The sequence below is a fragment of the Vombatus ursinus genome, unplaced genomic scaffold, assembly GCF_900497805.2.
Source record: "Vombatus ursinus unplaced genomic scaffold, bare-nosed wombat genome assembly UNPS02011431.1, whole genome shotgun sequence".
Classification (NCBI taxonomy): Eukaryota; Metazoa; Chordata; class Mammalia; order Diprotodontia; family Vombatidae; genus Vombatus; species Vombatus ursinus.
Genome location: NW_020951209.1, coordinates 6,839,886 through 6,865,235, shown reverse-complemented (window position 1 = coordinate 6,865,235; position 25,350 = coordinate 6,839,886). Strand labels below are relative to the sequence as shown.

The 25,350-nt window shown below is 41.6% G+C and overlaps 1 protein-coding gene and 1 long non-coding RNA gene across 2 annotated transcripts in view; both read left to right on the top strand.

Annotated features, from left to right (window-relative positions):
• Positions 1-14,459: 14,459 nt before the first annotated feature.
• LOC114038928 lies at positions 14,460-15,438 on the top strand. Its single transcript, XR_003568606.1, has 3 exons — positions 14,460-14,832; positions 14,944-15,040; positions 15,388-15,438. It is a non-coding gene; the product is annotated as an uncharacterized LOC114038928 (long non-coding RNA).
• A 51-nt stretch (positions 15,439-15,489) lies between these two features.
• TEAD4 (TEA domain transcription factor 4) overlaps positions 15,490-25,350 on the top strand; it is a 68,767-nt gene continuing 58,906 nt past the window's right edge. Inside the window, exon 1 of the mRNA XM_027856454.1 lies at positions 15,490-15,583. The gene's annotated coding sequence lies outside the window, so the exon portion shown is untranslated. The remainder of the gene's footprint in view (positions 15,584-25,350) is intronic.

The window sequence follows — 25,350 nt, the reverse complement described above, 5'->3', positions numbered from 1 at the left end:
AACATTTTGGAGTAGAGATCTCTCTAAATGTGCACATTTCATGTTTCTTTTGGTTAATGCAATTCTGCTTCACTCATAGAGCTTCACTCAACACTTTCTTTGATGTGGGTATGCCATGCTGGGTAGTCCTATGTCAGTATCTCCCATATCTCACAATCTATTCCAAAGTTCTTTAGAGAGACCTTGCCAGGTGTCCTTGTATTGCTTCTTCTGACCTCTGTGTGAGCCCTTGCTTTGTGTGAGTACTCTGTAAAATGGTCTTTTAGGCAAATGCATGTTTGGCATTCAAATGTATCCAGCCTATTGGAGTCACACTCCCTGCAATAGTTTGAATGCTTGTCAGCTTAGCTCAAGAAAGGATGTCAGTGTCCAGTATCTTATCTTCCCAGGTGATCTTCGGCATCTTCCTAAGACAGGCATACAACAATGAGGGCAGCACAACAGCTTTGTAGATTTCCAGTTTGGTAGGCAGCCTAATACCTCTTCTCTCCCATACTTTCCTTCAGAACCTCATAAATATTGAGCTAACTCTGGCAATGCAGGTGTCAACCTCATCATCTATGTATACATCCCTGAAAAGTATACTGCCAAGGTAAGTGAACTTATCCACAGCATTCAAAATTTCTTCATTTGCTGTAACTACTGGTTCCATGTATGGATGGTGAGGTGAGTAGTGGAGAATCTCTGTTTTCTTAATGTTAATTGTCAGGCCAAAATTAGCAGAAGCAATAGATAATCAATCCATACTCTGTTGCATCTCAGCCTCAGGCCACATTGAGTGCACAATCATCTGGGACCAAAAGTCATGCACTAACTCCCTCCACTTTAGTCTTGGCTTGTAGAATTTTTTTTTTTTTAGTTAAATAATTTATCATCAATGCAATAGCTGACTTTGATGGCATTTTCATTCTCATTGAAGGTGTCCAACAATATCACTGAAAACATCATACTAAAAAGCATGGGAGCAAGCACACAGCCCTGCTTCATTCCATTAGTGACTGGGAAAGCATGAGAGCATTGTCCATTACCCAGAACCCGGGCAAGCATGTCATCATGAAATTGATGTAGAATGCTGATGAACTTCTCCAGGCAACCAAATTTTGACATAATTTTCCATAAGCCCTCATGACTGACAGTATCAAAGGCCTTGGTCAGATCTACAAACATTATGCACAGACCTCTGTCCTCCTGGCATTTCTCCTGGATTTTTTGGGCAGTAACCACCATATCAAACTGTTCCTTGACCCTTTCTGAAGCTGTACTGACTCTTGATTAGTTTATCATCTTCCAGGTGAGGGATCAGCCTATCAAAGAGGACTCAGACAAGAATCTTGCTGGCAATGACTAAGAGACCCCCACTGTGATTGTCACAGGACAACCTATTTCCCTTTCCTTTATAGAGATGGACAATGGAGGCATCCTTGAACTCCCTGAGGATAACTTCCTCTTGCCATATAACCTGGAAGATTTCAGTCAGTTTTTGTATCAGCAATAAACCCCTTGCTTTGTAAATCTCGTCCTGGAATAGAATCAACACCAGTCACTTTGCCACAAGAGAGGAACTGAATGCCATTCAAAGCCTCTTCTTTAGTTGGAAGCTTGGCTAGAGAGGGATTGACTTCAACCTGAGGAGAATAGTCAATGACTTCAGCATTAGTTGATGACAGTCTATTGAGAACACTACGGAAGTGTTCAGCCCATCTCTCCAGGATGATGTCCTTATTATTAATCAATGTGGCTCCATCAGCACTGAGTAGTTGAGATGCATAAATAGCCTTCAGGGCATCATAAAAATGCTTTGGATTGTTACTATCTGTGTAAAACTGAATCTCATTTGCCTTCTTACTAAATCAAGAATTCTGCATCTCTCTAAGCTTCACTTGCACTTTACTTGTGATGGAATTAGAATGCTGTCTTTTTAGAGATGAACTATCCTGCTGGTAAACCTTGCAGAGTTCACATTTTTCATTTAGCAGTTTCTGAATTTCCCCACCATTTTTGTCAAACCAATCTTGATATTTGCAAGTGTTCTGGCCCAGATGAGCAAAATGTAGTGCTTTACACCAGATCTCTGAAAGCTGCCTACTCCTTTTCTGCTCCATTGTTGACAACCCTGTGTTGGCCCAGCTTTTCCTCTAAGTTAGCAACAAAGTGTCCACTCATGGAGAAGTGCTCTAATCTGTTGACATTTAGTCTTCTGGTAATCATCTTGCATTGGGACCATTGGGATAAGTCTATGATTGGTCCAATGCTGTACCATACATCACCTTCTCACTCTCACATCCTGTCTGTTTCTTCTCCTTGCAATGACACAGTCTATTAAATGCCAATGTTTGCTTTGAGGGTACATCCATGAAGTTTTATTGTGTTTAGGTAAATGGAAGATGGTGCTGGTGATAAGGTCTTGAGATGCACAAATCTTCAGTAGTAAGTGACTGTTGCTTTTTCTGCCTCCATTTCTCCAAAGGACTCTTTGCTGTGTCTGATAGTCTGTGCCTACTCTGGAGTTAAAGTCACCCAGAATTACAAGCTTGTCCTCTTTTGGCACATTGATGATGAGGGTCTCCAGGTCTTCATTACATTTTCCTTTGACCTCCTCAGGGTTTATCATGGTGGAGGTATATACACTGATTATGGTAGCGTGGCGTTTTCCTGAAAGTGGCAATTACATTGTCATGAGCCTTTTGTTCAGTCCTTTTGGAAGGCAGACAAGCTTGTTGACGAGATTAGTTTTGATTGTGAAATCTACACCAGCTTCATGGCACTCTCCATCACTGCTGCCACTCCAGAAAAACTTGTATCTAGCTCTGACCTCAGTAAGCTGGTCTTCATTTACCAGCCTTGTTTCACTCAGGGCTGCTATTTGGATGTGACACTTGCTAAGTTCTCTTGCAACAAGAGCTGTTTATCTTTCAGTTCTGCTGGATTTTGTATTGTTCATAAACATGTGCATATTCCATGTGCCAATGGTGAGTGGAATCATCTTTGCAAAAGTTTGGTTTTTTTTGGTTTTTTTTTTTAGAGGCAGTTGTGGTTAAGTCACTTGCCCAGGCAAAATTTGAACACAGGACCTCATGACTCCAAGGCTTGTGCTGTATTCATTGAGTCATCCAGCTGCCTCACAAATGTTTTTGGGTTTTTTTGTGTGCTTTGACTGCAGGGTGGAATCCCCACCTGCTGCCATGGTAAGTAGGCTAGAGTTCGGTAAAGCAGACAGTTTTTAGGATACCTTTTTTAGCTCTTTCCTCACTTCAAGAGGTGAGCAGTGCGGTCCTTAAAAAAGGCTGCTCAGGGTGGCGCAGTGGATAGAGCACCGTCCCTGAAGTTAGGAGGACCTGAGTTCAAATCGGGCCTCAGACTAAACTCTTAACACTTACTAGCTGTGTGACCCTGGGCAAATCACTTAACCCCAATTGCCTAAAAAGAAAGGAAAAAAAAAAGGCTGCTCAGGCAATCATCAAAACTATTTGGTACTTGGGGCAGCTAGGTGGTGCAGTGGATAGGGCACTGGCCCTGAAGTCAGGAGGACCTGAGTTCAAATCCAGCCTCAGACCAGACACTTGACACTTACTAGCTGTGTGACCCTGGGCAAGTCACTTAACCCCAATTGCCTGAAAAAAAAAAAAGAAAAACTATTTGGTACTGGCTAAGAAATAGAGTGGTAGATCAGTGGAATAGGTTAGGTACACAAGACCCAGTGGTAAATTACTATAGTAATCTACTGTGATAAACCCAAAGACTCCAGCTTCTAGGATAAGAACTCACTATTTGACAAAAATTGCTGGGAAAACTGGAAAATAGTATGGCAGAAACCAGGCATAGACCAACATTTCACACCCTGTGCCAAGATAAGGTTGAAATGGGTGCATGATTTAGATATAAAGACTGATACTATAAACATACTAGGAGAGCAAGAAATAGTTTGCCTGTCAGATCTATGGAGAAGGGAAGAATTTATGACCAAGCAAGAGATAGAGAACATTATGAAATACAAAATGGATAATTTTGATTACATTAAATTAAAAAGTTTTGCACAAACAAAACAAATGCAACTAAAATTAGAAAGAAAGCAGAAAGCTGGGAAACAATTTTTATAGCCAGTGTTTCTGATAAAGGCTTCATTTCTAAAATATATACAGAACTGAGTCAAGTTTATAAGAATACAAGTCATTCCCCATTTGATAAATGATCAAAGGATATGAATAGGCAGTTTTCAGAAGAAGAAATTAAAGCTACCTATAATCATATGAAAGAATGCTCTAAATCACTGTTGATTAGAGAAATGCAAATTAAAACAACTCTGAGGTACCACCTCACACCTATCATACAGGCTAATATAACAGAAAAGGAAAATGATAAATGTTGGAGAAGATGTGGGAAAATTGGAACATTAATGCATTATTGGTGAAATTGTGAACTGATCCAACTACTCTGGAGAGCAGTTTGGAACTTTGCCCAAAAAGCTACAAAACTATGCATACCCTTTGATCTAGTAATGCCACTACTAGGTCTGTATCCCAAAGAGGTCAGAAAAATGGGGAAAGGACCCACATGTACAAAAATAGCAGGTCTTTTTGTGGTGGCAAAAAATTGGAAATTGAGAGGATGCCCATCAATTGGGGAATGGCTGAACATGTTGTGAACATGTGTTACATATGAATCTAATGGAATACTATTGTGCTATAAGAAATGTTGAGCAGGCGGATTTCAGAAAAACTTGAAAAGACTTACATGAACTGATGCTGAGTGAAGTGAGCAGAACCAGGAGAACATTGCACACAGCAACAGCAACATTGTGCAATGATCAATTATGGTTGACTTGAATTTTCTCAGCAATACAGTGATCTAAGACAATTCCAAAAGACTTGTTATGGAAAATGCTAACCACATCCAGAGAAAGGACTGTGGAGTCTGAAGGCAGATCTAAGCATACTATTTTCACTTTTTTTTCCTTTCTTGTGATTTTTCCCTTTTGTTTTAATTCTTCTTTCACAAGTTGACTGATGTGGAAATATGCTTAACATGATTGTACATGTATAGCCTATATCACATTGCTTGCTGTCCTAGGGAGGAAGGGAGGGAGAAGAATTTAGATCTCAAAATTTTACAAAAAAGAATGTGGAAAACTATCTTTACATGTAATTGGAAAAAAAAATAAAATACTATTAAGAAAAAGAAAAAAGAAAAAAAAAAAGCTGCTCAGATACCCAGGGCACTGCTGGATCCACTGCTGCTTCAGTCCAGTGAGAAGATGAACCTATTGCCTGGGCTGCCTGTGTGCAGAATTGTGACTATAGCTCCCAGTGTATCTGCACCTATTGCTTTGTCACTTGCTCACAGCCACAGCACTTTGAGGTAGGTAAAAATGGCAAAATGGTATGCGTGATGTCTTTAGACTCATGTATAAATTGGATTTAAGTCAGGCAAAGTTGCCTCACCCTCTCTTCCAGAGTCATCAAAGTTCAGTGGCAAGACAAAAGTCAAGATGACTGGCTATGTCTTGGGATGCAGTGGATGACCTTGGAATCTCCTATGTGTAACCAAGCTCTAATTGCTCCACAATGCCGGCTTTAGCTGTCTTCATGGCCATTGGAACAAATTGTTCTCATCTGCCCATTCCACTGGGGAGAAGTCTTCACACGCTTAGGGTAGACACCCTCCTAACTCACCGATGGGTTTGAGGCACCTCTGTTACCCTCAATCTGGTTTAGCCCATCTGCCGAAATGGTTTACCAATGTGTGACTGCTGGGCGTGCTATAGTTTCTTGGAGCCACAAGTGAGAGCTGGGTGTTAGGTGGACACCAAAGGTGAATGAGCAGCTCTGAAAAGGGCTCAGCAGCCCTCACACCAGAGGTACTAGTCTTCTGGAACACCTTTATATGCAAGGAGTACTGGAACACTGTAAGCCCACCTGACAGTTACCCACCTTTTCCTTCTCCAGGGCATGAAACTCATCAAGTTTATTTAAAACTTCTGCTATTTTATACCTATGTCCTACAGCTCTACCCTCAACACCAGAGGTCTCTTAAGGCATCTTTGGGAATGCTTCTTTTTTTGATCTCTCCAATTATACTGGATAAAATGTTCAATTCAGATATTTGTTACGTTTTGGTTGTGCTTATGATGAATCTGTTCCATTTATTTTCTTTTTCTCCCATTGCCTGGACGGAGTACCTTCTATTTGGTCAGCAACTCCACCCAAATATCTTGAGGGGTTGGAAAAGTATTTTCTCTTTCTTATTTGCCTGATAGAAAGGAGCCCTGCATTCTTCCAGGACACCTGAGCTAGGTTATAAAAATTACCTAGGGATCCTTCTTGGGAATCTCTAAAAGGGAAGGGAGAGGGGCAAAGCCAAGACCTCTCAGCAAGATAGTTGTAAGGGAGAAGAATCAGCACTAAGGAAGGAGACTTTTATAGTTCCTGCTAAAAATGCAAAGCAAACCAGAGAAGAGAGGTTTTAATGTAAGTCAGAGTCCAGTTTTAAAACAGGGGACAATTTTAAAACTGTCCAAAAGCAAAACACACTGCCTTGGAAGACAATGAATTTTCCATCACTGGAATTCATCAAATGGATGACAATGTGTCAAGAATGCTTGGGCTAGAAAGTTTATAATCACTGTTCTTTCAACTCTAAAATTATATAATAGCTAGGGAAGGTTTCCTGGATGAGATGAAGATATGACAAGTCTACATTATTGTCAGATGGTGAAATGTGGAATCTGAAGGGTGGTTATCATTGGCTTTGACTGGGAAGATTGGCCAGGGAGCCATGTGAACGACTGACTGCTGAAAAAATTGATACTAGGTTTATCATATTTGTAGAAAATGCTAAACTAAGTGAAGTGATTTATTAATCACATTGGAAGGCTGGAAAAAAAACAAAAACATTTCAAATTACTTGACCAAGTGGGAAAAAATTGGTATTATAAAGTCATAATGAAATTTACAGAATGGTACCTTTGAGTTCACAAAAATACAGAATGGGGAGATACTGAGGGGAGGGCTGGGAGAAAGACCTGGGGGTCGTAGTTGACCACAAGCCCAAATCAGCAGCAGTATAGTATAATATTGCTTTTTGTAGGGCTGGGGAGAGAGAAGTCACATAATTCTGGGATATTTTATAAAGAAGGCAGTATTATATTTAAGCAAGTCTGTGGAAGTAACTCTGAATCAGTCAATCCTTTAAAAATATATTACATCTGACTCAGGTCATCCTATTTTTTGAAAGATGTGTAGGAATTTGAGATGGGCTAGAGAAGAGAAATAAAAATGATTAAAGGATGAAGGATGATACCAAACAGATAATTCAGATTCTTAAGATGAGAGTTTAGTTTTGGAAAACTATTTAACATACATGCTCATTCCACCCTACAACAGTGTCCATTCCTTATAAAACCCTTATCTCTGACTTGGGCTAGTACTCAGTTCCAAGATAAGGGTGGGTGATCCTGAATCAGCATAAACTAGCTTTAATCAGCATAAATTTAGCCTTATCAGTAGGCAGAGTAGGGAGTGGCCTATTTGGTAAAATTTGAGGGAAACCATAAAAGTTCTCTTGTTCCTCTGTTTGACATCCCATTCCCTATTCCTGCTGTTGAAATCCTACCTTCAAAGCCTAGTTCAAAATCAACCTCCTCCAGGAAGTCTTCCTTGATTCCATAGTTAGTAATAATCTAGTAGTTATATATTTTTCTCAGACCAAGTACCAAGAGGGCACGGCCCAGGTCTTGCCTAAACTTTGTATCATCACAGGCAGCTAGTACCATGCTCTGCAAACAATCAGCTCTGAAGGAATTATTTGTTGAATTAAATTGTGGTCATTAGATAGATGTTTGGAATCTTTTTAAAACTATCTCCAGAGCTTATAACACGTTTTTTTTTTCATTTATATATTCATTCATTTATTCAGCAAGCATTCTTTTTTTTTTTTTAGACTTTAGACTTTTTTTAGACTAGACTTTTTAGCATCCATATTTTATCCCCATTCTTTTAAGTGTTCACTTTGGGCTGCTCACATCAGCCCAGTAAGTTAGCTCAGGAGCTAATGTTCCATTTCTTACCTGGGCCACTTCACTCTTTCTTAGGCATCCTGGATGACTTCTCCCCCAACCCCCCATCCATACTGGTGCTGGATTAGTGGGGGGTATCTGATAGGCTTAGCACACTGCACCTCAGAATTCCTGAGTTTCAGTGACCCACCAACCTCAGCTTAACAAAGATTCCTGGCATGAACCACCATGCCTAGATCAATAAGCATTTATTAAATACCTACTGTGTGCCAGGCACAGCATTTGGGGACACAAAACCAAAAACAGACTGCCCTCAATGACAGAATAGTGAGGAGGGCAGGACATGGATGTGGAAAATTAATTAAACACAAAATAAATGCAAAAGAATTTGAGGGGAGGGGTATAGCATCAGTAACTGGAGGGATCTGGATGGGCTTCCTGGAGGGAGGGGCGTCTCTGAAGGGAGCTAGGGATTCTAGGAGATGAAGGTGAGCTGATACTACATTCCAGACATGGGGAACAGCAGATACAAAGACAAAGAGACAGAAGATGGAATGTTCTGTCTAGGGAGCAGCTGATGGTTCAGTCTGGCCAGACTGAAGAGTGAAGGAAAGGAGTGGTGTGTAGCAAACCTGTAAAAGTTAAGAGATAGCCAAATTCTGAAGGACTTTAAAAGCAAAACCAAGACACTTGTATTTTATCTTAGGGGCAAGAGGGAGCCTCTGGAACTTCTTGAGAGGGGAGTAACATCAGGTCTGTGCTTTTAGGAATATTAATTTGGCAGCTGTGTGGAGTTTGGATAGGAAACGAGAGATTTGAGGATAGGAGACTAATTAGGAAGTTATTGCCTTAGTCCAGGCAATAGATAAGGAGGATTTGCATTAGCATAGCCAAATTAGCATTGTGGCCATGTTAGTGGAGAAATGTGGAGGTAGAAATGACAAGATTTGACATGGGGATTTCAGGAGAACAGAAGAGTCAAGGATGATTCCAAGGTTGTGAACTTTGGTGATTTTGGAACGGCAGAAGTGCCCTTAAGACATATGGGTAAGTTAGAAGGAGGGGAGGCCTTTGGAGGAAAGATAATGAGTTCTCTTTTGGACATTTTGAGTTTGAGATGCCTGTGGGACATCAGTTGGAGATGTCCAGAAGGCAGTTAGAGATGTGAGACTTGATGAGGCTGGACATATATATATAGATATCGATATCTATAGATATCGATATCTATATAGATAGATAGAGAGATAGATCTGGAGGTCATCTGCATAGAGATAAAGTTGGGCCGGGAGTTAAATACTTGAGAGCTGATAAGATCACCTGAGGAGAGAGGATAAGTAGAAGATGAGAAGTCCTGAGAAGGTCCTAGGGCACACCCATGCATACATCAGCCTAAACTGATGACAATTCAGAGGAGACTTTGAAGAAGGGGCTGGACATGCAGGGAGAAAGCTATAAGGAAAATCCAAGGAGGGGAAAGGAAGAGGGAATGGTCATGCCAATCAATAAGCATTTATTAAGTACCTACTATATGCCAAGTGGGCAGCTAGATGGTGCATGGGATAGAGCTCTGGGCATGGAGTCAGGAAGAGCCAAGTTCAAATCCTGCCTCACTTACTAGCTGTGTGACTCTGGGGAAGTCACTTAACCCTGTTTACCTCAGTTTTCTCATCTGTGAAATGAGCTGGAGAACTCTAGTATCCTTGCCAAGAAACCCCAAATGGGATTGTGAAGAGTCATGGCTGAATGGAAAATGGATAGAAGGAGGAGGGACTTGATTCAGGCAGACCCACCAACAAATTATTGCAATAACACAGGCGTGAAGGAATGGGGGCCTGTGCTAGGGCGGGGCAATGTCAGAGGAGAGCAGGTGATATTTTCAAGAGGTGTTGCAAAGGTGAAATCCACAGGCGTTGGCAATAGTTTAGATTTGCGAGGTGAGAGAGAGGGAGGAAACCAGTACGACTCAACAATGTCAGGTTCTACAGAGATTTCAAGAAAGATGAGGACTGAGAAAAAGCCATTGAATTAATCAGTTACGAGATCACTGATAATCTTGGGAAGAACAGTTTAGTTTGAGTTCTGAGGTCAAAGCCAGATTACAGAGGGATGAAAAGTCTGAGTCAACAAAGGGGAGGCAATGAGCACACTCAGTTTTTTCTAGGAATTTGACTCTGAAATCAAGGAGGAGGATAGGAAATCAATAGGAGGACAGCTTAATAGGCTAATATGATTAAGGGAAGTTTTTTTTTTTTGTTTAAAGAATGGAGAGTGCTGGGCATATTCTCAATCTTTGGTTTTGAGGGTGGATTTCATTTTTTTTTTTTTATAGTCAAAAGCAGATTTCTTTCTTCATTCCTTCCTTCCTTCCTTCCTTTCTCTTCCTTTCTTTCTTTTTTTCTCTCTCCTTCCTTCCTTTCTTTTTCTTTCTTTCTTTCTTTCTTTCTTTCTTTCTTTCTTTCTTTCTTTCTTCTGAATAATCAAAAACCAACTCTGGTAAATAAAAGTGTTTGACCAATCTAAGTGATACTATTTTTGGTCAATGTAGTGAATGATGAGGCATATAAAATGGCTTTGAAGGGGAAAGTAATTTCTTTGAAGGGGCTACCACTCACTTTGGTGCAGAAGTTCCTGTGTATTTAAAAAATACATATAGCAACAGTAGAAAGAGCATTCAATTTGGAGTTTGAATGTATAGCCTATATCAGATTGCAGTCAGTCTTGGGGAGGGAGAAAAATTTATAAAAGTGAATGTTGAAAGCTAAAAATAAATAAATACAATTTAAAAACAAAAGATTTGGAGTCTGAGAACCTGTTTTTAAGTGAGGCTTTGGTTTTCTACTTCTTGGGCATGTGACTTTAGCCACCACTTTAAAATATTAAACATCAACATGACAAATTAGATATACTTTGTAACTATTTACATTTTTATAAATCAATTATAATGCACAAAATATTATAATTTTTCAGTCACTACCTCTAAGTCACCATTAGGATTCTCCATCTTTCTGTCCTTTTGCATTCAGTTCCCCTTCTTATATGGCTGTGGTTAATATGCTTTAATTTGAATCTTTTAAATCACTAGTGATTTGGGGCATTTTTCACATGGCTATTGATAGCTTGGTTTTCTTCCTCTAAAAACTGTCAGTTCATATCCTTTGACCATCAGTTGAGGAGTGATTCTTATTCTTAGAAGTTTAAATCAATTCTCTACACATCTTAGAAATGAGACTTTCATCAGAGAAAATCTCTACAAAGACTTTTCCCCCCATTTACCATCTTCCTATCAAATTTTACTTGAATTGGTTTTGTTTGTGCAGACTATTTTTAATTTTATGTAATCAAAATCATCCATTTTACCTTCTGTGATATTCTCTGTCCTTTGTTTGACCATAGACTCTTCTCCAATCCATAGTTTCAAAAGATACTTTCTTCATTGCTCCATAATTTACTTTATGTTTAAATCATCCTTGATATTTAATTCATGCACACATTTGGAGCTTATCTTGAATGTTGGTTTATACTTACTTAGGTTCTGCCAGACTACTTTCTAGTTTTCCCAAATTTTTGTTGAATAGTGAGTTCTTACTGGGATAGTTAGGAAGCAGCTAGGGGATACAATGGATAGACCTTTGGCCCTGGAGTCAGGAGGATCTGAATTCAAATCCTGCCTGACCCAGGGCAAGTCACTTAAGCTTATTTGCCTCAGTTACTCATCTATAAAATGAACTGGAGAAGGGAAATAGTAAACCATTCCAGTATCTTTGCCAACAAACCCCAAATGGGGACAGGACATGACTGGAATAAAACAATAATTCCTATAGTTGGGATCTTTGAGCTAGTAAAGCTGTTTTGTTTCTGTATGTTATGTACCTAATCTCTTCCTCTGATCAACCTCTGATTTCTTAACCAGTTCCAAATTGTTTTGATGATTATGAGTGTAGTAGTTTGAGATCTGGAACTGCTAGAAACCTTTACTTCCCATTTAAAAAAAGCTATTTCCCTTGAGATTCTTGACCTTGTGTTTCTCCCACATTAATTTGGTCATTTTTTTTTCTCTATAAATTAATTCTTTGGCAGTTTGGCATGGCACTGAAGAAGTAAGTTAATTTGGTATTGTTGTTTTTATTATATTTGTTCAGACTACTCATGAATTACTCTTCCTCCAATTATTTAGATTTGTCTTTATGTAAAGAATATTTTGTAGTTGTATTCATATAGTTTGTGTAACTTGGCAGGTAGACCTCCAAATATTTTATATATTCTGTAGTTACCAACTTATTTTCTAAAATGATTCTAGTAGTTGTGAATGAGTATACCTTTTTCTCCACATCTCTGTCATTTTTTTCTTTGCCTTTAATTAGTTTTGCTAATTTGACCATTAAAGTTGGAGGTACTAACAGTTTTCCTTTATATCTCTTTGATTGTTAAGATTGAACATTGTTTCAAACGACCATTAACAATTTTTATTTCCTTTTTTCAAAAACTTGAATATAGGGTAGTCCCTTCTGAGCTTGGAGAGAATAATATTAGCATTACCTCATAGGGTTGTTGAGTGACAAAAGTACTTTGTAAATATTTAAAATGTATGTAAATGTGTTCTTATTTTTACTCCCCAGTTGTAACTTGTTTCTTGATTCCCAAATTAAACTGGAACAGATCAGAGACCCCCTTTTATGCTACTTCTTTCTGTATTTGCACAGAACCTAGCAATGTCTGGTAATAAATATTTGTTGACTGGATTGTTGATTGAAGCAAAGACTTGTCCAGTGCCATGCCTCAACTCAGCTCTCCCACCCTGTGTACTTAATCCTCACACCATATGTGTTTGCTCTTCATAATGACAGCTTTAACAGTCCCCAAGGGATGGAGAAGAAAACCTGCTCTATGGTAAGGAGGGAGAAGGAAAGAGTTTGGGGCATCGGTGGCAGATCTGGGAAGACCACCCAGAAGTTCCTGCTTCTTAGCTCTACTGGAGCATGGGCCCTTTGGTGGGAGCCTGCTAGGGATAGAAGCGGCCTTTCCTGGCTGCACTACTGTCCCTTCCTGGGCCTTTCATGGACATGTGCAAATGAGAGATGCACATGGGAGGTGAGCCTGAGCACAATGGAGGTGGCCAGTTTGTCTCCCCATCCTGTTCCGCTGTCGCATCCACTCCCCGCCTTGGCCCTTGCTACCTGCCTGCCTGCCTCTGGTCCTCTGCTCACTGGTGCAAAGGGACTGCCTGGGGTCCTTGGGGTGAAGTAGAGGCAGCTCTCCCAAGGGCCATGCCTAGGATCTCTGGTTACAGGGCTCAGGAGGTGGGGGCGGGGGGATGACTTGTCTCCAGTTTCTGATTCTTTCCCCTCAGCCCTTCCTCATTGGACATATAGGATCTCCCTCCCACCCTAGTCCTCTTATCCCCTACCCAAGCTTATGTGTTTACGGTCTTGGGCTCGCTGCCCCTTGATCTTCTCCCGTTTCCTGGCCAGGAGTGTGGGATTTTCTCAGCTGTCTGGGGGCATGGAGCTAGGGCTTGAGGGGCCTGGAGAGGTAGGGGCGGGGCTGAGGGAGAAAGGCTTAGGGGCCAGAGGAAGGAGGGAGAGCGAAGAGGAAAGGAGGGAGGGGTTAGAGGAGGAGTTGGGGGGCCGTGGAACTTAGAAAGAAAGGGGCAGGAGTCAGCTTCCGAAGTGGAGGGGTCCAGCGCAAACTGGGACAGTGCCTCCCAACTTCCAGTCTTTCCTAGATCACTGCCCTCCCCACCCCACCCCCTTCCTCCAACTCCTCCAACTCCTCCTCGGTACTAGCCCCTCCTCTGACCGCCCAGGGCCAGGCTGGCCCAACCTCTCTCCCTTCCCTGGGAGCCCCCCTCCCTTGCCTCCCTTTCAGTCTCCTCCCCAAGCCTGTAGCGAGGGTCGGGCACTCCCTCCCTCAGCTGCGTGCATCTCATACCAGCCCTCATTCCTCACATACCAGGCTTCCTTCTTTCAAACTTGAGGCCAGGGGGGTGGCGAGGGACAGCAGCCTCCCCAAGGCTCTAGCACCCCAGCCCGGCCCCCTGCCACCCCCCCCCCCATCCCTGCCGGCTAGCAGGCTCCTTCCAGGGTCTTCCTGCCCCTTTCCTTGTTCAGGTGAGTGGAGGTGTCTGCACAGCAAAGTCTCTGCTTCTTGCCTCCCGCCTTCCCCTACTTTACTCTCTGGCTCCCTCCCTCCTCTCTCTACTTCCCCTCTCTCTCTTCCCCCTCCCTATCCCTCCCTCCCCTTCCCTTCTCTTTCCCCCTCTTCTCCTGTTTCTCACCCTCCTCAGCTCCTTCTAGCTCTTTTCCTCATCCTTTACTTTTTCCTCCTTTCCCCTTCCCTCTCCTTTATCCTGCCCTTCCCTCTCCATCTTAGCCCTTTTTCTTCTCTTTCCCTTCTTGACTCCGTCTTTTCTCTCTTCTCTTTTCTTCCTTCCCCTCCTTTCTTCCTTTCCCTCCTTCACCCTTTCCTTTCCCTTTCCCTTCTTCATACTTCTCTCTTTCTCCTTTTTTTCTTCCCATTTCTATTCCTTGAACCCTCTTTTCTTGCTCCTTTCATTTCTCCTCCAGAGTGCCTTTTTTCCTCTCTTCCAGTTGACTCACTCCTCCAAGAATAGGGATCTTGTGCTTTCCTGTCAATTTGATCCTGGAAAAACTCCTTCCTCTCTCCCTTCCGGCCTCCTGTCTTCCCCCCTACTCTCAAACTGGGAGCCATATGTGTGGCAAGTTGTGTGCTATACTGTGGGGATCCTGCCTCCCTATCATTATACTCTTAGAAGGGCTCTGCTGTCCCCCAGCCAACTTTTCCCAAGCCTAAGTCTCCTTTCTGTAGGGAGGGGTTTTTTTTGGTGGTGGTGGTGGGGGTGGGAGTTTGTATTAAGAGTCGGAACCCTGAAATTCTGGCGACCCAACGTGATTTCCCTTGTCCATTCTCTACAGCATTATTGGAGAGCTGGAGCAGAATTGGTGCATCTCTGAGCGCCCCTCAGAACTCACTTAGCACACCATCCCTCTCTCATCCCCCATCCTGGAACAGGTAAGGAACATTGTTCAGCTGTGGATTCTATCCTGGGTAGGAGGGAAAGGTATAGAGAAATGCGCGGGAAGATTGGTGTGTTTAAGGAAATTCATAGGATCACAGATAGAATCATAGATTTGGAACTGAAAAGATTTTAGAGATCCTGTCTTCTAGATTAGTGACTAGGATGCCTAAAGACTGGGGATGGGAGAAAAGCTGGAGGAGGAAGGGACTTTTTAAAATAGCAGGAAAGCAAGAGCATATGGAGGGAAGGAAGGGCAGAGGATAATTGCTAGGAGTGATAATAGTAATTCTATGTATTGTTGGGCAAGTTCTAAGCCTTGGTATTCTCGTCTGTAAAATAGGGCTAACCATACTTATATATTACCATCCTGATAGAGATCATGTGTTCGAAGTGCTTTGTAACTAGAAAGAACTACATGTATAGAATCACACCTTAGAGCTGGAAGAGACTTGGAGGCCATCTATCTAATCCAACCCCTTCATTTTACAAAGCAAGAAGAAACCACAGGGAGAAGCAACTAGTTCAAGATTTTACAGGTAATATGTGAGTTATTTTTATAGCGGCAACCACCATAATGTGAAGGGAGGTAGATGGAAGTAGTAGGGACATAAAAATGGTCTGGGGAACGGGGAGGAATAAAAGCTGTGAATAAAGGTGAGTGAAAGGATTCCCCATCTGTTACTCTTTACTGCCAGGCCTTTCTTAATTTAACCCTAGAAGAGGGAAGAGTACTCAGGGGGAGGTATTTGGAGTTTGCCGTGTGTAATTGTTACTTTTTTTTTATGAAGCTATAAGTGGTGTAGAAGTCAGTAGTAGTTTTTTTTTTTTTCTGGGAGGTGATGAGAAGCTTGATGGTGGCTCTGCTTACAAGAGTTGTAGGGTAAGAGAGCTATAGAAACCTAAAATCGACATTTCATCAGAAGAGCAACCCAGAGTCCTCCCTGAAATATATCTTTTTTTTTTTTTATGGAAGAGATATTCCCTGGGAAAAGGCAGTGGTGCTGCTAGTGCGTAGATGTCTGTGTTTAAAAATGTGTGGTCCTAGATCTCACTTTGTGAGTATCTTCAAATGAATTGGTAGGTCTGCATGAGTCTGTGTGTATGCCTTCTTTAGATCAGCGTGTTCTGCGTGAGAGAGTTATGTTAACATGAGTCTATGCAGACAGGGTCTCTGAGGACAGATTTGTGTTTGAACTTCTGCATCTCAGTGTGTTTATTTCAAAATGTGAGGGTTTTTCTGAATGGGTGAATTGTTTTCTTTATGGGCTGATGCCCCTGTGTCTTTAAATGTGTTTGCATATTTGTACATATCTGACTATCCATATATGTCTGTGTCTGAGTGTGAGTATCTCTAGATGTAAATCTGTGTATGTGAGAGAGACACAGAAACTGAGAGAAGAGAGAGATAAAGAGAAGAGAAAAAGAGAGAAGAGAGATGGAGTTAAGAGGAATGGACAAGACCAACTTTAGTAGTATGTAGGTCTAATGATCAACCATGTTTGTATTGTGTGACTTGGGCTATTTGTGTGTGAGTGGGTGTGTGTGTGTGTGTGTTTTACATTGGTTATTTGTTATATATTTAGGGAGATTTGTTTTGGAGAGAGCAGGGTGGGCTCTGAGGCAAATTCCTTGATGGTTTGAAAATGTGAAGTTGAGTTCGTTCCCCTATGGGCTCTTGGGAAAACAAGGTAATGACTGGGAGGGACTTGAGGGTTGGGACCAGAAGCAGGAAGTGAGAACTGGTAACGTATGGGAATTGAGCTGTAAATCACACCCTGGAGAAAATGAATGTTGGAATCTTTTGAGTTGTGTAAGAGGGTGCTTTTCAGTTCTGATCCAAGTAATGTCTAGTGCAGCCTTGAAAATAAGGGCAAAATTTTATCAGCCCACTCATCTTTTTACCAGGCCTTACTAGCCTGAAGACAGCCTCATTTTTTATGACTGGCCAGTTGGCCAGTGCATGACTCACCACTTTCCCAGGGCAGGGGGATGGATGAGTCTCTTTTTACAAGGCTAATTTATTGCCAGACTGTTCTATGTTTCCAATTTTGCTTACTGTTGGCTTATTGGGAAGTAGCATAGTATGGAAAGCATGTTGGATTGTGTGGAAAGCATGTTGGATTTGGAGTTAGGACCTGGGTGCAAATCTCAGTTCTGGTGCTTAATATCTTTGTAACCTTGGTCAAGTCATTTCTTGTCTCTGGACCTCAGTTTCATTATCTGTAAAATGAAAGGTTGGACTAGTTGTCCTCTAACATCCATTTCAGTTCCAAAAATATCATCCTATGAGGCTATGCTGTGGTATAATAATGCTGTGGTCTTGGGTGGTTAATTCTTACACCCATCTTGAGTTTTCCTTCCCTACTCCCTCTCCTTCCTTTATCCTTTACTTGGTTCCTTTTCAATAGAGATGTTTCTTGAGTTTTCACCATTTGAACATTAGAGTGAATGAGCTGGTCGGAGAGCTCATAGAGAGATAGAGAGAGAGAGAGAGAGGATTTTGGTATAGGTAACAAAGCCTAAGTTGGGAACTAGCATCTTAATTGTCTCTTCTTCTAAATAAAGGGGAGACATTGTGGCTTCCCATTGAGATGTTCAGAAGGAAAAATAGGGTGATTCCTGCTTAGCTCATAGCATCATTGGATAATGCTATTCTAGCAAACAAGAAAGAACTTGAGACCATCTAACATAAACCCTTCATTTCCTGAATGAGGGAACTGAAATCTTGAGAGGTGAAGTGATTTGTTTGAACTCATACAGGTTGTTGTATGTGGGCTTCTGTCATTTAAATGGAAGCTCCTTGAGGATAGGACTGTCTTTCTTTTTGCTTGTATCTATATCCCAGTGTTTAGCACAGAAGCCTGGCACATAGTAATCCCTTAGTCACCTTGCCTTTCCTTGTAAGTGGATTTGAACCCATTGACTCCAAATCTACTGTTCCTTCTTGCTATAAGACTGCATCTTCAAAAAAGGGAGGTAGAAGCATACCCTACTCTACCCTTCTCCCCAGAGCCTACCTGGCCATCTCCAAAACAGATCTCCCCAAACATACAACAAATAACAAATTACACACACACGCACACACACACACACTAACTACCAGGGGACTAGGCTATTCTCCCAGTTCTTTGGTCTATACTCTGTACCTACTTCTTCCCCTCCTGATTTTTATCTCTGACTTATTCCATGAAGGCGAGTTTTCTAGGGGGCTTCATCTCACTCTTCAAACCACAAAGCCCTGGTTCAATGAGCAATGGTGACCAACAGAATCAGAAAGATCCTTAGAGATCATTTAGTGCAAATGCTCATTTTACAGATCAGGACAGTGAGACCCAGAGAGGGGAAGTAACTTGCTAAAAGGTCTTAGCAAGGCTCTGACAGAGCTGGACTAGAACCCAGGTATACCAAGTCCTGGCCCAGTCTGGAAAGGATATCAGCTCTAACTTGGGAAGAGCCCCAGATCAGCCCTAGTCCAGAAGGATCCAATCCTCAAACTAACCTACAGTCTAGCTGGAGCTTCCTTCGAGCCATACTAGTTTTGCCCTGGAGCAGATCTGAATTCCTCAGATAAACCTCAGACCTGGGGCAGAGGGTGGAGAAGCTCTAGACTGGGAATGACCTAGGGATTTTCATGCCCAAGGTAAGTTCTCTCTGCCTCCAGTCTTTTTTTTTTTTTTAATTCAGTTTTATTTTTAATTCTATGTCCTTTCTCTGCCCCAACCCTTTCCCCACCCATTGAGAAGGCAAGAAATACAAAATCCATTACAAATAAGAAATCATACAAAACAAATTTCTGAATTAGTCATACTCTGGGGGGGGAAGAAAGAGAAAAAAATAAACTTCAATCTGCACTGAGTCCATTATTTTCTATCTGAAGATGGGTAACATTTTCCATCACGAGTCTTTGGAATTGTCATAGATCATTGTGTTGATCAAAGTTACTAAATCTTTCATAGTTGATTATCTTTACACTATTGCTGTTATTGTGTAAATTGTTCTAGTTTTTCTCATTTTACTTTGCATCAGTTCATATAAGTTTTCCCAGATTTTTCTGAAACCATTCCCTTCATCATTTCTTAGAGCTCAATAGTATTCTGTCACATTCATATACCATAACTTGTTTAGCTATTTCCCAATTGATGGGCATCCCCTCAGTTTCCAATTCTTTGTTACTACAAAAATAGCTGCTATAACTATTTTTGTACAGATGGGTCCTTTTCCTTTTTCTTTGATCTCTTTGGGCCATAAACCTAGAAGTGGCCTCCAGTCTTACCTTTGTCAATCCATCCTGTACCAATAGGTCTCCTACACAGAAACCTTTCAAATTCTCACTTCCTATCACACAAGCTGACCTTCCACACTCTGACTCCTCTCTCTTCTAATCAGGTGATCTCCTTGTTATACACCATGGAGGGCAGTGTGGTGTCGGGCAATGAACACTGGGTTTTGAACTAGAACAGACTCAGGGATGAATCTCTCCCATATAATTTACTAGTTCTATGTCCTTGGGCATGGAGTATTTTACCCTTATGAGCCTGAGTTTCCTCATTTGTAAAATGAAGATAATAATATCTTTACCTCAAAAGCTTGTTTTGAGGAAAGTGCTTTGTAAACTGTAAAATGCTATACATATAGCAGGACAGATATTTGAAATGTAGAGAAAAGTACTCTGGGTTTAAGGTCAGAGGACCTGTGTTTGAATCCCAGCTCTGCTACTTAAAACCTGAAACTTTGGGAAAGTCATTTAAGGGGTAAGGGAAAGGAATAAGCATTTATTAATGCCTACTATTTATCAGGCGCTATGTGCTTTACAGATAGCTCATTTGTTCTTCACAACAACCCTGTGAGGTAGATGCTAATATTATCTCCTTTTTAGGGTTGAGGAAACTGAGGCAGATAGAAGTTAAGTAACTTGCCCACTTCTCGTAAGTGTCTGAGGCCAGATTTGAACTTAGGTCTTCCTGATTCCAGGCCCAGCGCCCTATCTGCACCTCTGTTTCATCATCAGTAAAATGAAAGGATTAAATGAACTCTTTAAGATTGCTTCTAGCTCTAAAAATATAAATTATTCTAATGCTTATTCCTACTGAGTGCCTTCACCAATGTTCTCCTCTTCTGAAAAGCCGCCTTCTTCCCTCTACCCTTATCCAAATCTGAGCCAGCTCAGTTAAGTCCTTGGATTTTTCAGTTGTCATAAGCTGGTAGCAGTTATGAGAAGAGTTACTGGATCAACATCAGAGTGCCATGTTACCTTCCATCTCTACCAAGAAATAAACAGGAAGGAATTAGACAGCAGGTTTGCTTTCTAGTCAATAATAACTGACATTTAGAGAGTGTTTTACAGTTTGCAAAGCATTTTATATGAATTGTCTTATTTGAGTCTCACAACAACCCTATTAGGTATGACAGGCATTATTATCTCCACTTTGCAGGGGAGGAAGCTCAGTCCCAAGAGTCTAAGTTACAGTGTCAGGCAGAATCTGAATCCAGGTCTTCCTAGATGTCCAGGTATAGTTTGAAAGCCATCATGCCACACTTCCTCTCAAGGATTTCAGAATCTAGAAGTGGTTCCGCAAGAGGTCTTTAAAAATGTCATCTGGGCTAACATCTTCATTTTACTGATGAGAAAATTAAGGCCCAGAAAGATAAAGTGATATCAGATAAACTCACGCAGCTTGTAAGCAATAGAGCCAGACCTCGAAGTTGGTGTCTTCATTGCAAAGCCAGGGCTATTTCCACTATACCAAACCACCTTCTTTTCAAGAGTTCAGATCTAGCTCTTCCTCCCTGACTATTCCTTCCCTGATTATTCCAGTGCTCCCTGAGTTTCTTCTGCTCACCTTCCTGTCTTAATTATAGTCTGTGCCATATAATGTAGTGCTTCATTATATCGTTGGTTTGTATTGTTTACCATTATTTCTCATGGTTTATATTAGCTTTCCAGCTCCTGGAAGGCTTGAACTTCTCCTTGTTTCCCACAGGTTCAAGCACAGCCCTGCCAGGCCTTCAGAAAGTATTTGTTGAGTAAATGGTTAGCCTCTTCTCCTCCAGGATCCTGGGGCTGTATGTACTAGTGATGCAGTGAGCACCATTTGCTAGTAGATTCTCATAACATTTAAGGTAACAGTGTCCTCTTTCTCCCACATACCCTTCTGTTTGACCCCAGGACACTACTCAGCCTCTTACAATATCCAGATAATGGGGGTGGCTGGTACAATGTTGGTGCAACATTATGTCCCATGTTATATAGCTAAGATCAGGAGGCAAAACCACCATATCTTTACTCTCCATAGAATTATAGAATGCCAGAGCTAGGAGGGAGTCATGGAGTAGGTGGGGGCAGGGGGTAGGGTAGAGGAGACAGATGGAAGGATGGAGAGAGGGGAGAGACAGACAGAGACAGAAACACAGAGAAAGACAGAGAGAGCACTTTTGAAAGTTATTACATCCATCCCTGTCTCCATGCAGACTTTATACTTAACCCAGTCCCAATCCAAGGGGGTATAGACTCTGACCTTCCATATCCTTCAGGATACTGGGAGATTTTCACAGATTTACTTAGTTAAGTATCCCAATGCCAACCAGAAAGTCTTCTCTGTGGTTTGCTCTACATCCTTGTCTTCATTCCTCTGAGGAGATGAGTGGTACTACTGGTCTCACTCCAGTAATCTTTCCTGTAGTTAAAGATAGTTTATGGCAATTGACAAATCTTTTACTCTCTCCAGATCACCCCTTGCTCCCTGTGACATGGTGTTGTATTGGTCTTTGGGGTTACAGCACCCTTGAAGCCTCTAGAATTGGGGTAGAAGAGCTGATTTTCTCTTTTCCTAACTCCCATCTCTTTGGGATTAAACCAGTCCAGGCAGGAGAGAAGAAAGGGTTTTGCAGTGGAAGATTAGAAAGACTAGAAGTCTGGTCTTTTGGGTTTTAGTTCCAGTTCTCTTTTGGTCTGCTTAGAGGGTGTCATATTCTCCTCTTAGTTTTTTCATCCAGAAAATAAGGAGAATATTATTTTCTAGTAGAGTAAATTTTAGCCCCCTTATTGCCTATCTTTTTTTTTTTTGCTCTTTTTTTTTTTAAATTAGGAATTTACTTCTGCTTTATTCACCTGGAACTTGGGGGAAATCTACAATGCCTTCATATGGGAAGGATTTGGAAGCTCAGCAAAGGTGGGGGTGGGGGGGGGAAACTTAGATTGCTCTGAAGAAGAGTAGGAGGATGGTTCAATCTCCCCATGACCTGGACCAGCACTGTGTCTGTAGTGAGGTCAGGCCTCTTTGGGTGGGGACCCACCTTCCTCTGACCCAAATTGCTTGGAAACAATAGGCTTCGGAGGAGTCACCGGCAGCAGGAAATGGGAGCTGTGCAGTGGCTGGGGTGACCCTCCTGGGGGATGGGATCGTATCCGCCCAAAAGCAAAAGCAGACTGTGTAATGGGAAGGGTGGAGTTAGGGGGGGTCTGGAGCAGCTAGGAGGGACTACTGACACATAGGGTACCTTTATCAGCAGGGTTGCAGTCATCCCTTCATGAGGAAGTGAGCTCAAAATGAAAGCTGACATCCTGAAAGCCCCTCTAATTAGCATAGAATTTATTTCATGTTTCAAAAGCAAAATATCCCTGCATAGATATCCCTGTCCTTTTGTAGCCAATTAGAGGCCTCTCTAGGCCACTTCTTCTCCCTCATTCCCCTACTACTTTAAGCCCCTGCTATGTCTTCTCAGACTATGTCTGGCCCAGCCTGGAAAAACAACTGGTTGGGTTCCTTCCTGGCTGGTTGGTCTCCTTCCTGGCATCTTTCTCAATGGAACAGCTTACTTGGGAGGCAGTGTGGTATAGTAGAAAGAGCTTTGGACAGTGAGTCAGAAGTAATAAAAACGTTTTGTTGTTTTTTAAGCTATGTGCAGAGCAAGAAAATGAATGAGGAGGGTATAGAATCAACTTGTCCAAAGTGGAATTCATTCTCCTTTCCTCTAAACCCACTCTTCTTCCTAACATCTCCATTTCTCTGTTACCAGCCTTCCGGTCATCTAGGTTCACATCACTGGAGTCATCCTCATCTCTTCACTTTCCATCAATCCCCACATCCAATCAATTGCCACAACATTTTGTACATTCATTCCCTTCTCTCCATCCACTTGGTTACTGCCTAGTTCTGTCCCTTATCTCCTCTTGCTTGGACTACTGCTAGAACCCAGAGACGCCTGAACCAGATTAAAATGGAATTGGGAAACGTTTAACAAGATAAATAAAAATATAATATAACATAGATAATGTACATTTGTGGTTTTCTAACTTAATATGGGGCCCCCAGAGATCTACTATTATTTAAGTTTGACACCATTGCTATAGTTTACTAATTGGTCGTTGTTATTGTTGAGTCACGTCCGATTCTTTGTGATGCCCTTTGGTGTTTTCTTGGCAGAGAAACTGGAGTGGTTTGCGATTTCTTTCTCCGGCTGAATTTGCAGATGAGGAAACTGAGGCAAACAGGGTTAAGTGACTTGCCCAGGGTCACCCAACTAGTAAGTGTCTGAGGTCAGATTTTAACTCAGGAAGATAAGTCTTCCTGCCACTAAGCTTGATGCTCCATCCATTGCAAGATGAAATTCAACAGGGATAAATGATAAGTCTTACATTTATGTTCAAGTAGTCAGTTGCAATAAATATAACTTTGAGGGAGACCTGAATGGACAGAAGTTTTGTGAGGAAAATTATATTAATAATAATAGTATTTATATGACACTTGAAGGTCAGCAAAGTGCTCTACAAATAAATATTAGTTCATTTATCCTCACAGCAACCCTGAGAGGAAGGCACTATTATTATCCCCATTTTACAGATGAGGAAACTGAGGCAGACATGTTAGGTGACTTACCCAAGATCACACAGCTAGTTAGTATCTTAATTCTGGCTGAGGTGTTCCTGACGCCAGCTCCAAAGCACTATCCTTTGTGCCACCCAACTACCTAGATCTGGATCACAACCTCTATCATGAGCCACTGGTGTGCTGAGGCTGTTAACCAGTTGACAGGGTCTTCTTTAAAGAACTGTGGTTTTCTCAGTGTGCGTACTTTTCCCACTAATGAAGATCACAACTCCATTGTAGCTCAGTAGGGCTGTGGTGGCTGAAAAATTCATCAGCCTGAAGCCAACATGGTGATGGAGCCTCTCTGGATGTAATTGGTCCTCAGACATACAGGTCCATTCCCGGGCCTGTGCTTGAAGCCTTTCCAGCTTGCTAGAGCTTCCCAAAGTTCTCTCTACCCCTCACCTCCACTACCTTCCATAGCCTTCCAGAACCCAGGAACATTCTCCAACCCCATGATGAAGCCTCAGAAGAGTAAACGGTATTAATGGAAGCATAGAGTCTAGCACAAAGGAAACAGCAGTCTCACTGAGTTCCATGCTGTTCATCCCACATCTGGAGTAACAGGTCTGAGTGCCATACTTTTAGAAGAGACATCACATTGACAAATTGGAATATCTAGAAAAAGATAACCTGAGAATCAGGAAAGCATGACAACTGAGGAATAGGTGAGGAAACTGAATAAGAAAAGATTGCTGGGTGGTTGGGGAGTGGAGAGATTAAAAAAACAATTCTCTTCATACATTTAAAGCATTCTCCTGTGGAAGGAAGATAGGCTAGACTTGTTCTGTGTAAAAATTAGGATTAATGGGTGAAAGTTATGAAGAAGGAGACTGACTCAATATGAGGAACTTTCTTATCAGTATTGCTATCTGACCATGGAATGGATAAGAAAGTAAGTTGTTATCAGTGTTCAAGTGTTCAAGCACAGGTTGTATAAATATTTGTTGAGGATGCTATAGAGAGGACATCCATTGGAAGAAAGGTACTCCCCAATGACTTCTTTTTTTTTTTTTTTTGGTGAGGTAATCAGGGTTAAGTGACTTGCCCAGGGTCACACAGCTAGTAAGTGTCAAGTGTCTGAGGCCAGATTTGAACTCAGGTCCTTCTGACTCCAAGACCAAAGCTTTATCCACTGCGCCATCTAGCTACCCCTCCCCAATGACTTCTAAGGCCTGTTTCCTTTCTAAGATTCCATGATTGGTTAAAGGCTCAGTATTAGTACTAACTAGCCACATGACCTTGGTTAGGTCACTTCTCCTTTTTAGCATTTAGTTGTTTTCACCTGTAAAATAAGGTTCAACTAGATAGCCTCTGATGTCTCATCCATCTCTAAGATTCTGTTAGTTCCCTCTGCAGTATGTGTGAGATAATATGTCCCTTAAGCTAGAAATGAGAAACCTATTTAAGACAGATGAAGAAGACCCAATGGGAGA